This window comes from Coturnix japonica, chromosome 4 (genome assembly GCF_001577835.2).
Source record: "Coturnix japonica isolate 7356 chromosome 4, Coturnix japonica 2.1, whole genome shotgun sequence".
Taxonomy (NCBI): domain Eukaryota; kingdom Metazoa; phylum Chordata; class Aves; order Galliformes; family Phasianidae; genus Coturnix; species Coturnix japonica.
This window is the reverse complement of record NC_029519.1, coordinates 9,243,538-9,257,866: the sequence shown is the minus strand read 5'-3', so window position 1 is coordinate 9,257,866 and position 14,329 is coordinate 9,243,538. Positions and strand designations below refer to the sequence as shown.

The 14,329-nt window shown below is 36.1% G+C and overlaps 1 long non-coding RNA gene across 1 annotated transcript; it reads right to left on the bottom strand.

The window, feature by feature from the left end:
- Positions 1-849: 849 nt before the first annotated feature.
- Positions 850-13,223, bottom strand: LOC107312842. Its single transcript, XR_004307248.1, has 3 exons — positions 12,800-13,223; positions 11,512-11,578; positions 850-1,301 (listed from the first exon to the last, which is right to left on the bottom strand). It is a non-coding gene; the product is annotated as an uncharacterized LOC107312842 (long non-coding RNA).
- Between the last annotated feature and the right edge of the window lie 1,106 nt (positions 13,224-14,329).

Genomic DNA, 14,329 nt, shown 5'->3' with positions numbered 1-14,329 from the left:
CAATGAAACAGTGCAGATAACATGAGTTGGTCAGCAGCTCCAAAATGCTGAAAACACTGGTAAAAACAGGTAAAGAACTGGAAACTGCAACATCCAGTCTACCGTGTCGGGGGAAAGACTACGCATGTACTGAATACCCGATACCCAGTCAAAAGTGTTTAAGTTAAAAATAATAAGAAATGATTTAAAGAGCAAGGGGAAAGAAAAAAAAAAAAAAAAAAAAAAAAAAAAAAAAAAAAAAGCCCTCCAAAAGGAGCTGCTATTACTTGAGCTTTCTAACAAGCCTATTATCTTTGTAAAAACCAGTCACTGAAGACTCTGGAGATTGTCTTAAATAAATAAGTGCAAATGTCTAGTCATTAATTAGCTGCCTAGTTGCAAACCCAACTAAGCAGAGTTCTAATGTGCATTATAAGTTTCTGGTTCTAATTGAAAGCCAAAATGGGTAAACAATGAAACCATATGTTTATCAAGTGCCTATTTTCTGGTAATCAAGAAATATGGTAATTGCAGTAGCAAAAGGGCTGTTTATCAAGATGTTCCGCTGACAAGTGTTTTCCCCTTAGTCCTTGTTACCACAAAACACCAGAAACGCTGGCAACAGTGGGGAAAATGTCCCCCCTGAGGCCAACAAGTCAGTGCTTCACAAAGTCTTACTCAATAAGAGGTAACTGAAAAAAGACAATAGACTGATCTCGGGTGAATGGTTTGAGAGAATGAGAAAGAAAAACAGTTGTGGAAGCAAAGTAGCATTTGATATATGTTAATATATAAATATTTGAATAAACAAGTAACAAATTTGATATAAGTTAATACTTCTTAATAAGGCATATTTAAAACCCCTCTGAGCTTGCTGCAGTTCAAGAAGCTTCCAGACAATGCTGTCAGACATAAGGTCTGATTTTTCTGTGGCCCTACGTGTAGCCAGGAGCTAGATCTTATGATCTGTGTGAATCCCCTCCAACTCAGGATATTCTATGATTCTATGTTGGAATTCTGACAAGATCCTGTTTCTTTAAGAACAAGGCCCTGCTTACATTTTTCAATTAATTTGCCCATAGTGGAACAACATCTGTTCCTCTTGTTTCATCTTCAGTCTCAGGAAAAGTATTTGGTTTGCAGCTGTCTGGAAAAGTAGAAAATGGATTGCAGTTTTAAATTTCTTAACCAATCCTACCTTATTTTTTTTTTCCCTTTTGTCATATAATCATGGAGATCGTGCATTCAGATGATGTATTATTCCATTCTTCTTCCATACATCTTCATTGTTTTGCATCCAGTGAAGATTTACCCCTGCTGTCCTGGAAGAACAAAAGTCTATAATTTTCTTTGCACACACAGTTGAGTATGCAGCAGCAGTACTGATGATATTAGCAGAATCAAGCACACTTTGGGAATAGCAGCTTTTACTTAATTACAGCAGTACAATCACCTGGGAAAACTCTATTGTTAATATACTTCTAGATGTCCTATGCATGTAACAGATACTTAGGCATTTAGTAACATCACAGTTCAAACAGATTATAGAGTGTGGAGGAACAAGTAGACAAGTACCAAAGGATATAGGAAAAAGGTGTAAAACAGCCCACCAAAATAAATATTATGGCACCAAATTCACCAAATATGAGTACCCCATATTTTTTGTCAAAATATGAACAGTTAATTGAACCTGAGACTGGTAACTTCACAGAATAAAGCAAAATAATCCCCTAAGATAAGTAACAACCAAGAATCACATATTTTAAAGTAATTTTCTATGGGGGGGGAATAACATTCCTGATTGGAACTTCTAGTTTTGACTAGACCCTTTCACAAGACCTTGGCACTGCAGTATATTTGTTTTACAAACAAAACCTGACTACTTATGAAAACCCCACTCTGAAAAAGAACCTTTTCACAATGTGACTTTAAGTGTACCTCTGATGTATAATTCTACTCAGTCCCATCCTATCTTGGAAGATATTTTATTATACCTACATATAATTATTAAAATATTTATACAACAGAAAAAAGTATGCAAGTAGAATTCATTAATATTATTGCCTACATTTGCATTGTCTTTCCTTGATAGCAAAACTGTTTCTTTAGGCTGTTTTTATCATCTTTATTTTGTGTAGCTTTTCTACTGAGCTGAAGGCTGGCAGTATGTTTGATCCATGTGGTGTGGCTTCAGGATATATAAAGCAATGAGTATATGTAGTGCAGTGTTACCAGCATGAAATTAAAGTTAAAGCCACGTGGAAGCTGCTTGCTTAGTTAGTAAAAAAAAAAAAAAAAAGAGTTTTTCAATAAACAACTTTGTATGTGTGTGTATATGTGTTTGCATGAATGTGTTTGATGGTAATTTGCATGTATGAGCATGTATACACACAAATTAACATGGCCTAATTAAAATCTGGTTAAAAAGGATTGAAATGGGGGATTAGGTTTTTTGGGATAGTAGCCAGCATGTGAGATGCTGAGCACTCTGATCATACTGGTGATAAAACCAAGCTCTCAAAGAGATTACAGTCAAAACATCCTAGTGCTTTGATTAGTTTTCCTAGGTTGTTCTTTAGTTTGCAGGATTCATAATAAGCCATTGTCTGGATATGGCAGCAAGTCAAGGGAGAGAAGAACCCTGTAATGTCATGATTTATACTGCAGGAATGCCTAGAGACTGTGATTGGGAATAGCGTCCTTTATGCTACCAGCTCTGTTTACCTGCATGAACCGACTGAGCTTATGGCATGAGTTGATGCATAAAAAATAAAAAGAAGGGTTTATAAAAATTGAAAGGGTTAGGAATTGGTAAAAAATAAATATATATTCCTATATAGGATCTCTAGTAATAATAATTGTTCTTAACCAGTATGCTTGGAAGAAATAATTTAATTATTGGTTCTGCTACAGCCTCCCTACCTTCCTGTTAGATTTTACATAACAGAGAATTTGAATTAGATTTAGAAGGAAATGTAGCTAAATATCATGTAAGAAGTAAAAATGACATTCAGAATGTCATATTCTTCCACAGTCAGATAGTAAAGAATTATGGTTACTTTGAAGTAGTTGCATACGAGTGATAAGTCTATTTAATCATTCTTCAATGGATGAATCAAAATATGTGGTGTGTGATATTATTAGCAAAACTGAATTTGAAAATGGAAAGCCACACACTGTGGGAGAAAAGTTAAAGGCAAAGAAATAAATGAAAAATAGCAGTGACCAGAAGACTGATAATCTAGAATTAATTATAAATGTGGTGACTGCACATTAATTGTATTTCATAGAATTTTTTTCAGTTGTTTCCATTCAAGTTTAAGAAAAAAAAGTTCCATATCTCCAGTATTAATGTTTTCTCCAGACTGAAAGATATGAGAGTTCTAAGTGAAGGGATTCAGCAAAGGTCTCTTGAGACCAAAGGAGAAGGGGACTAGTCATTTATAGAAGAGAGATTATATAATATATAATGAAAATCTGGTGAAGTCAATAGGAATCTTTCATCTCAAAGCATACATTTATAATTTCCTTCCACACAGCAAAGATAAAATTCAGAAATATTATCCAAGTCGATAAAAATAACTGTTGGGAATAGTTGTCAAGCAGACAAATGATTCTGCTGAAGAGGATGCAAGTATTTCCACACAACATTCTCTGCAGAGAGGAACAACGAGGTATTAAAGCATGGTATAAATTAGAAAACCACAGCATTCTTGTCTCAGAAAGTTTACTCTCATTTCAGGAATTCCCAAGGAGTTCTAAGGAGAAATATAATTTTGGAAACCCATGAGTAAGGTCAGAAAAACAAAAACAACTTGTTTTTGTCCTCTGGAGTAGAATCAAATACATAATTCTTAGCATTATTATGCTGGTACATTTGGGAAGCTGTAGTTTCTACCTTTGACTTGACAACAAGGCCATTTTGGAACAACATTAAGTGGTTTGTCCAGTCTCTGCAAAATAAGCTGAGACTCCAGATACCTAAAGTTTACAATTCCTAAATAGTCAAGAATTGCCACGGTTATGGACAACAACCTCATTTTGAAAATCAAACTTCAAACTTCTTCAAAATGGCAATTATAATCCTAAATCACCCAGATCTCATTACTGAAGTGATGTATCAAAGAGGAAGCAAATTATTTTTAAGTCAAATAAGGTGATTCAAAGCTCATTTCACAACACCTGGTAGTGAGATTTTATCGTAAACTGCTACCCCAAATCAGAACTTTAGTTATCATTGACTTACTGTTTAGTTTAGCCAACGTGAAGTAAGAACCACAATGAAATAATCATGCCTTGAATATTTGCTTTATCTCCTTTTTTGATAGTGAAGTAATACTCTTAGCCTTAACCAAGGGATGCTACAGACAGTTCACAAACCAAACACAGTACTAAGAGGCCATTTCAGAGAGACTCCCTCCTTGTTCCTTCTTTACTGCCTAAAAGCAGATAACCAGTTACAGAGTAGCACTGAATGTTGGTGGAAGCTTAATACAGATTCCCTTTCTGCGTCCTCCAAAGAGTATCATCCAGTCCTGGAATACTTCAGAATGGGTTCAATTTATAAACTCATTGCTGTAAGTTCAAGTAGTTTGCATTACTTATCCAACACACGGTGCAGAAACTTGCACATCTCACCCACAGCCACAGCAGTAATTCTGATGGCATCCCTTCACAGTTATTCTGCCATAAATAAATGTCAGCAACAACCATTGTGGTGAATCTGTGTTCCTTAATTTTAAAGCAGAAAGCAGTGATTTTTGTGCAGTGGTTCTTTCCTTATGGGAATATTACAAGTGGAAGAAAGAAGTATGTCAATTTCTTTTGTACTCACTTGAAGTCAGTCATGAGAATTGTACACAGAAATGCACCATACCAGAGCCCAGAGAAATGAAACTATGATGATTTAACAGATCATTATCAAAACCACATAATAAAGGGTAAGGAAAGTATGATCTTCCACTCTAACTATAATCTTCTACATCTCCAGCTAAATGAATAACTATTTGATTCTAAAGCCATTGGATTAGCTATTGAGATTTTCATTGCACTGAATGAAAACTACTGGCATTTAGACATATCCTTTAAGAGAGAGTAGAACCACTTTAAGTTCTAAAGTGTGGACTTACAATATACAATTAATATCATTTATATTTATAACATTTCCCTTTTAGAAGGATATTACATTGATTTACTGGTTCTATAACTTTATTCTGGGCATCAGAAATAAGTACGACCTATTAGGTCATTTAAGTCTAAAGTTCTGCTGGTGCAGGTTTTATATCAGGATCACTTCTCACATCACTGAACTTCAGCCACTTTGGTTGTCATTAGGCAATTAATCTGCCATACATCTGCCCATCATATCACTACTCTTTAAAAGAGCAAATTAAAGTAAGGGAAAATTGGTATGTCCTTGGAAATTACCTCTACCTTTGACAGTCTGGTAGTCAGATAACCTGCTGAGCAAAGTCACTTTATAATTGCTTTCATGAACTCGATATGAGCTGAGAATCTGGCCAAGAAAATTTAGGGGGCTATAGAAAAATCAGATGTCACACATACAGGAAAAAAAAAAAAGAAAGAAAGAAAATTCCTTCCTACAACAGAAGTGTGTTTTGCCTTGTTCCCTTTTACACTAACGCATTCACTTCTGATTCCAAAAAGGAACTACTAAACTTGATGCAAGCTGTTTAATGAATGAATACTAAAGTTATTAACCCCTGAATTTTCTCTTTGAATTCACAGTATGCAACAGCTAATAATAATAATAATAATAATAATAATAATAATAATAATAATAATAATAATAAAATAATAAATTGATCATATTTATGTTATAAATAGCACTGACAGTGGGTTTGGATGAGATGATCTTCAGAAGTCCTTTCCAACCTCAACCATTCTGTGATTCTCCAAAGGCTTGTTAGAGGGAGTTAAAGGAACTAGGCAAAACAGCACCGCAGTGGATAATGAAGAATTTCCTGTCTTGAGAGTCACTTAGAAAACTAATTTGCCTACACAAAGTGCCTGTGCTCCCTAAGTATGAGCCATACACAAACACGTTTACATTTCATAAATTCAAGAAACTGTATTTTCTAATACAGCTTGGCACTACATCTTGTTCAGCCTCTCTACCTGTTCTTTTTTCCTTCCTTCACTAGCTGAAATAAGAGTCAAAAGAGGTACTTCTTGTGCTTACAAGAAAGTTTCCACTGCATTGAAAGAAGGGTGCTGCATCTTTCTGCATCATCTCCCTGTCATTATTTATTGGTATTTTTTCTTCACTTTAGAACCAAGTATAATTTCTTTCTAATTTTGATGTTATTCACTGATAAGCACCAAGAACTCTGAAAAAAAAAGAAAAGTGACAAACAATGGCTTTCATGAGGAAGATACTGTGTGGAAAGATATTATGTTTCATATGTGCTGAGGGTGACATAACTTCAATTTTATTTTTTCCAGTCATTTTTAGCAATGCTGTTGATTTTGTTAAATAATATACAAATCTACCTGGACTGTTGCTCTAGAATGACCAAAATAACTTTTTCATCTAACTTTGTCTAAAGATATAATGAAGTCTGTCATGAGACAATACTCTTTGGTAGATATGAGCATATGTGGAAGAACTCTAATGGATATTACTGCTCATGACCCATCACAGAAAAATAATTACAAATCCTTGATGTGGGTCCCTCCTCTCTCACTCCTCCCTTCTTACATTCACCCATAGCAACAAACTCTTAAATGTTTCATTGATTAATTGGATTAAATGGATTAATCACTGATCAATCCTATCTAATAAACGTGTATTTATCTAGAGATCAGGTTCTCATCCTCAAATATTGTGAAAGGAGATTTGACAGGAGATTTTCTTTCCTATAGATGGTAATAACATTGCTCACACATTTGCCTTTTCAGGCCTCAGTGGGAACCATCAGCTCATAAATCTCATTTCTAGATTGATGAATTCATATTGTCAGGAATAGCTTCAAGGGGCACAGGTAATAAGATCATCTGAAAAGGAAAACTTCTGGAAACAACCCAAAAATGTGTTTTGTAATCAGACCTAGAAGAAATACATAAACCTGTTCCATGCTTTCAGACACCAGGCTTCATGGAAAAAGCCTAATTCTGTATCCCATGAAAACACTGATACTAATGTTGTGTTTAAAAAGTTGCTTGAAATAGAGCAGGCATTTCATGAAGGATGATCAGAATGTAAGAGCTAGTCACAACAAGGTATACTGCAGCTGTGGATGTAAAAGTTTTCTGGGGAAACTGCTGAGCTTTGATTCCTAGTTGTAAGGTACGTCAATACTTTGTGACTCTTCATTTTCTATTACAATCACACTTCAGTGGGATGTTTGTTGGTTCTCCCAGAGCTACACATTACTTTTAAAGATCACATCACCTTTAGGTTAAACGGTTTGTTTTTCTCCATGCTTTTGACAACACATTCTTTCCACCCCTAGAAGTACAAGCTGACACTGTTAATCTAGACACGATGTAATACTTTCATTTCATAAAGTTGGAACATTATTAGAAGAAAGTACCAAGGCGATACCTCATGGCATTGCGGTCAAAAGGGGAAACTGAGAAAAACAATTCAGTGTAGCTTTGGGCCTTTGACTGATCAAGGTAGACCATGTAAAGTGTACTGTTTGCCTTGAGCTTATAGCACTCCTGCCCTTCCATCAAGGCTGGAAACTAGACTGCGTGCCTTACTGCTGCACAGAGCAAGTTGGCTCTGAACTCAAATATAAGGTAGAAAGACTTATGTATGAAATGGAAGACTTTGTGATTTAGCTTATCTCAGACTAATAGAGTGTTGAGAGGAAAACAGCACTAAAACCCCTTTTTATGCTAAACTCTTCTAATTTTTGTTACAAACATGGCAAGACAGCTGCAAGGCTGTTTTGTGGAGATAGGTACATTGCATTGGCAACAGAATGACCCAGATAGATGTACTAGCTGTCACACAAGAAATGAAACAATTATCTTACACTAGTGATTAGGAAACTGCCTGCACCTTCATCTAAGAATTATAATATTTTTAATCAAAAAGGATTAAAACAAAAAGATGTTTTTCAGCATCAGATTAATAACAACTTGAAGAAAATATGACAACTTTGAGCAATCACTGAACCTTTTACAATTTAGACAAATTATTTTACAAAGTAAAAAAAAATAGAATATTCACCTTCCACTTTTTCTGTTTTGAAAGTGTTGAAAATTAATTGTTCTCAATAATTCCTAATTTACACGTAAGAGAGAAATTAAAAGTTGTGATCCTAGACATTCTTTAAAATAATGTTACATTGCCCAGTATTATGCAGGTCTCTCCAAAAGTTATGCCTTCTACTTATTCCCACGGAAATGAAAACAGATATAAAAGAACAAAATAACACTGTTTGATAAAGCCAATTCTCAGCACAAAACAATCTTTTTCAGTGTAGCCACCACCATTAGCCATGCATTTTCGCCAGCATTGAACACTCATAAAAACCTGCAACAGCTGTTCATAGTCATCTAGAGCTTGGCTTGTCTTTTGCATCATGGTCATCTCTGCTCAAACACACCACCCACTACATCTCTGTGCTCACATCCACTCTTTGTTCACCATAAACATTCAGCAAGCATTGATGAAAATCAACTGGTGACATTTCTTCAACATGGAGGAATTCAATTCCACTGCTTTGCTTCATACACATTTCCAGATCAGACACCATTTTGTCAGACTGCCCCTCTGCTTACATGGCAACAAAATGAAACAGAATACTGGTGGGAAGGTTCAACCTTCCAAAATCCACCTTTGATGTCATTGGCCAATTTAATAAAATAGGAGGCAACACTTTTGGAGAAGCTCTCACATAAATAAGCTGCCTTTTTATACAGCCAGCCTGTTATCTGAGCATACATTTATCTACATACTTATGTGGGCCTTACTGATGAAACATCCAACTACAATTAGCAATGAATTACATTCTCCAGACCCCTACCTAGGTCATAGATCTATCATACACTGTAAGGGTAAGGTCAGTAGAATGCATACTTACCCAAAGTTAAACAGGCTTGAAGCAAATGAAAGTAAAGAATAAAAATTTCCATGTTAAGTCTCATCCTTTTAAATACTTTAAGACTCCTTGTTGCAAAGTACAATTATATCTCCTGAAGATTTATGAGATTCTTCAAAGAGCATTCACATGCTGATTAGAGAGCAGTAACTAAACATATCAAGACTGCCTTTTAAGGACATCAGGCTCATAATGAATGTCTGTCTTTTATTTCAATAAGCTACAAATCCAATGCATTAACGTATTTGCTTTCCGGTGATTTGAGATGATCTTGTTTCTGTATGCAGAATTTAGTGATCCCATCTCACTAAAACTATAATACAAGGTAAAAAGGATACAAAGTCAGTATCTATGCAGAGATGTGGATGACAGCAAAGAATCTTTGGTAGAAAAACTTCCTGAAGAGTGAATACTAAATGTATGGAAAGCCAACGAATTATGTTAATAAACTGCTGAGGAGCATCCTGGCATAAGAAACCCTACAGAGAAATACTGCTTCCCATGTAACACACTGGAATCTGATACTGTATGACACAAAAAGTAGCCTCGAAGGAATACCACATTCTAAATATATTCCTGACACCAATGCACAACCACTTCAATCTGTAAATTTAGTTACTTCTTTTTTTTCTGTGCTAGAGGACATCGTTGTGCTTGAATGGGAATTGAAGTCACTTCTGATGTTTCAATTCATGTATACGGTTTTTCGCTACTACAACCTAGTAATACACTTTTATCTTTTTTATCTTTTATGTTTTATTGTTGATAGTAGCTTCATATTTGCATTTTGTACTTCCACTTGGAACAATCAAAACCAATAAGAACAATCTTGTATCTGAATTTCATTTCCTCTTCTCGCCTATTAATATTCATGTTTCATGCCATGCACAACCACTAAGGATAAAATCCTCTTGGCTATGTGCAGTGAGACCTAGAGAAAGATTGAGGAAGATTCCCTTCATTGGATTCTGCTTGGGTCATATAGAAGGGCAAAGTTAAGGATGCAGCAGCATAGCTTTTTGGCAGGAATTCTATTCTAAATCACGTCAAATGCTATTCAAACACAAAATGTCTCGATATTGCTATTGCTAATTAAAGAAAGGTTGGTTGCTGACAGTCATGCTGATCAAGGGGAAAAACAAACAGGACTGGAAGGAGTAAAGGAGCTATTTAGGGAGCTCTGTGCTTAGGGAAATAATGCTGGCTCTTAGGTAACGCAGGAGCCAGCACCTCAGCAAAGGCTGGGGGAGGAGAAGGGGAAGCCACAGTGGAGGGAGGGTGTGGAAAGGACAGCCAAAGGGAATGGCATAGCTGCAGCCACTGAGTGGGCTGAAACATCTGCATCACACAGATGTGTGGGCAGAAGAAGGATGTTACATTACTCTTTCCCACTTTACTCTGCCCTCCCCGATAACTATGTTGTCCATTTTAAAACTGAATTATCCAGAAGTGTAGCCAAATAAATCTTTGGCAGGTTCAGGGTGTTTTTGTGGGGTTTTTTTTGGTTGGTTGGTTGGTTGGTTTGCTTGCTCTTGTTGCTTTTTTGTTGTTGTTTTGGGTTTGTTTGGGTTTTTTTGTTTGCTTTGCTTTGCTTTCCTTTTCAGCTCAATAACTCTTAAGCCCCTGGAGAGTTAGTAGATCTAGACTTGCAGGTTTACTGCAAAGGTCACAGAGTCATAGAACCATTTAGGTCGGAAAAGACTCTTAAGGTCATCAAGTCCAACCATCAACCTAGCACCGCTAAACCACACCCCTAAGCACCACATCCACACAGCTCTTAAATACCTCCACAGATCAGGGCCTGTTTTATTTTGAAAGAAATATATGCTCGTTTTATAAAGAATTGTCTGTTAGAGATATGAAATGGCTGCTTCTTTATTATCAGCATCACAGTGTGCCCATGGGCTGCCTTTAATTTATGCACTGTATGTGTGTGTGTGTCAAGCAATGCAGAAAACAGGGCTCCCCTGAAGTACCAAAGGAGAATTTTCTTATAAGAAAATCTGAACAGCCTGGAAAATCAGGACAAATGCTTGGCGAGTTTTGTAGATTAATAGCAGGTTATCTCTTATCTTACATGCATAAAGGTCCACAATAAAGGACTATAATTCACATTCTGGACTTCTAGTTGACTTGGTAAAATCAGCGTTTTGCCTGCAGTTTTTCTGACTGTGTTTAAAGACAGTGTGAGAGGAGGCATTTGTTATTGCCTATTGCCCCCTACAGAAAAACACGGAGATGACAGTAAATTAAGCGAAGAAGAAGAAAATGCATGTCTGTACTGCAGACCATCACAAGCCTTATTTTCACTAATTCAGAAGTTTCTGAGCCTGAAAATCACATCACCTATTTTAATGAAGTTTTAGCTTAATTGTTTTTAAATTTAGTGGTGATCATGTAAAAAGCAGCAAGCAAAACCAAAGAAAAGCAACTAAAGGAAAGCAACAAATCATACCAATTTTCAGCCTAGCAGTGGCAAGAAATCTTGAATGCTGTCATTTTTCTTTCAGTCTTTTCTTCCTCTGCAAATAGAAAATATTAAATCATCTTTTTAGCATCTCACGAGATCTATGCAAACCAATATCCATCAGTGTTTTATTCTAACGCAAAGGAGAGTTAAACTTAAGTCGCTTGACAGGAAAAAAATATTGAGCAGAGAGAAACTTATTTATCAGAGATATGCCTTTAAAAATGCATCTTCTAAACTCATATTGTAAGGATAGAGGGGAATGAATTAAGCATGAGAATAAAGGCACACACATACATACAGAAAAAACAGAAGTTTTTTCAAAGGAAACTGCACAACTAATTCAGAAAACAATGAACTCCTAATGGAATAAGCATGTATCAGTAATTTTAAGTTAACTGTTCAGTGTGAAATGCCATATACAGAAGAAAACTTCAGCAAGCTAAGATTAATTGTGACCTGCTTTTTAAACGGGTAGGGTGGCAAATGTGGCTCTACACCATGATCAGAATGTTTATTAAAATGTGAGTGCTAATTCTGTTTCAATTTACACTAATGGTTCTGCAATTAGGTAACATAGTAACTGCTCTGGGGTCACTCATAGGATGATAAGAGACATCTTATGGTTCTGGACGTGCTGTCTGCCTTTCAGGAACTGTGTCTCGGCTGTGGACTTGCACTGCACTCCAGGGTGTCAGAGAAATTTCTCAGAGTGAAGACAGTTTTAGTCCCATGCGAAATGTGCTAAAATTACCTACGTCAGTCAGCCTATACTCAGCAACCGGCTGCAGCTATGAAGATATGTCCTTCTGAACCAAGAATCCAAGATGACTGTATGGTCTAATAAGCAAGAAAAGATTTCCTGTGTTGTTACTTGACAAGTCTAATGCAGAATATCTCAGAACAGTCTCCAAAGCAAACTGCTGCCAGGAGAGCTCAGGAAGCCACCTATCTGCTTCTGGACTGCAGATCACTTAGTCATCAGATGATGCTTTAATACAGCAGCAAAGACCTCACGTTAACAAAATCTTACTAGTGACCTTTTGTATAACAAGTATTTTTTTCCATTATTTCCAGGATATATTTATTATAATAACAAATTCTTATCGCAACTATTAGTATAGCTGATCAGGATTATTTCACTGTTACTCCAGTCTTTGTAATAAACATAATTTTGCCAAAGCAGTAACTTTCTGTGCAAATGGACTGGTTTAATATCTTCACAGAGAATTTTAGACTAAAGGTGCAATGTTCATGTCAAAGAGGAAGGACTTACTTTGCCCAGGTGTTTTCCTATTTGAGCAACTGCAGACGACATTGAGAGATTCAAATTCAGATCCCTGCCCTGACTGGAGCACCTTTGGTCAACCACCTATGAAAAAAACTGATCAAATTTCTTGCCTGGGGAAGAAAAGAGATGAAGGCAGTAGAAAACAGGTTGCTCAGGTCTTTCTGTATCCAAGATAAATCTACTCATTAGAGTTTTGCCACAGAAATGACATTTTCTGGATGGGGGAAGTAAGGAAATCAGTCAAACTCCCAGGACTACACCAGACAGTTCCACTTAAGTCTTCAAGAAGCTTTTATAAATGCTTTTGAGGAAGCAGACTTGCTTTGCAAACTAAAATCATTGAGGCCTGGGCACTACCAACATCCAGACAACATTTCACAAGCATTTGTCTAACTTATCAAAACGCTTCTGACTCAACTAAACTTCCCCTTCAGATGGAGAGTTCCTCCTGAAGGGCAGTTCTTGCTGGGAGATATATATATATTAATATATATATAAATGTATATATTAATCTTCATCTGTTTTCATATTATTCCTCTTTCCGCTTTCATCTTTCAAAGTATCAGTTCTCAGAAAACAAACGAGTACCTAACAAATGTAATGTACTTCACATCACGGCTACACATATAAACTCTAAAATACAATTACAAATCGTGTCTCTCATCCCATTTTCTTAACCTTGAGCTCAGGATCTTCAGAAACAGAAGACTTTCAGTCACGACTCTTCTTAACCATTTTAACATCGTGAAAATTTCTAATAATTGCAACAATTACTTAGAAAGCAGAAACCGTTCAAGTTATCGGTGTTTCCTTTAGAGATTCTTTTTCTTCACAGAGGACATTGATAGGATTTTATGTACTCAATCCACAAGTTACATTAGTGTAAATAATCATCATAATCTAAAATACGTTGCTCTGTGCAGTTATTGAGGCTTAATTGGGTCGTAACTGTACAGTGCAGGCAGAGAGGGCGATAGAGTATGAATGCATAAGATAGAGTCTGTGCATTAAGGACAGAAAGCAATCCTGTCACCCTTAGTTTAGAAGAGAACATACATGCAATAAGTTATGCTGTTGAGGCAACGGGATGGATAAAACAGCCTGTATAAGCATACTTGGCTGTGCAAGGGCTGCTCAAATAGGAAAGAATTATTAGTATTATAGGAAAGAATATGTTGGAGTGACCTCATTGTTAGCAAATGTCAAACACAGATAGATTGCTGAAATGTTTTAAGGTGGGGGATTAAAGAAACATTTGAGAAAATACAAGTAGGAAATTAATTCTTCTATTTCATGATCCTGACAATTTCTTGCTCGCTTAGAAATAATCAGTAAGTTAAAATGTGGTACCTGATTACTAGAAACTACGTAAGAGTCACATATCTCACCCAAAATTCATGGGAAGCACTTCAAATCATATTAGAAAATAAATATTTATAGTCAGTATATGCAGCACATATCCCTCAAATAGAGCATACGATCACAGGAAAGATTAGCTCCACTTATTCTGTACTG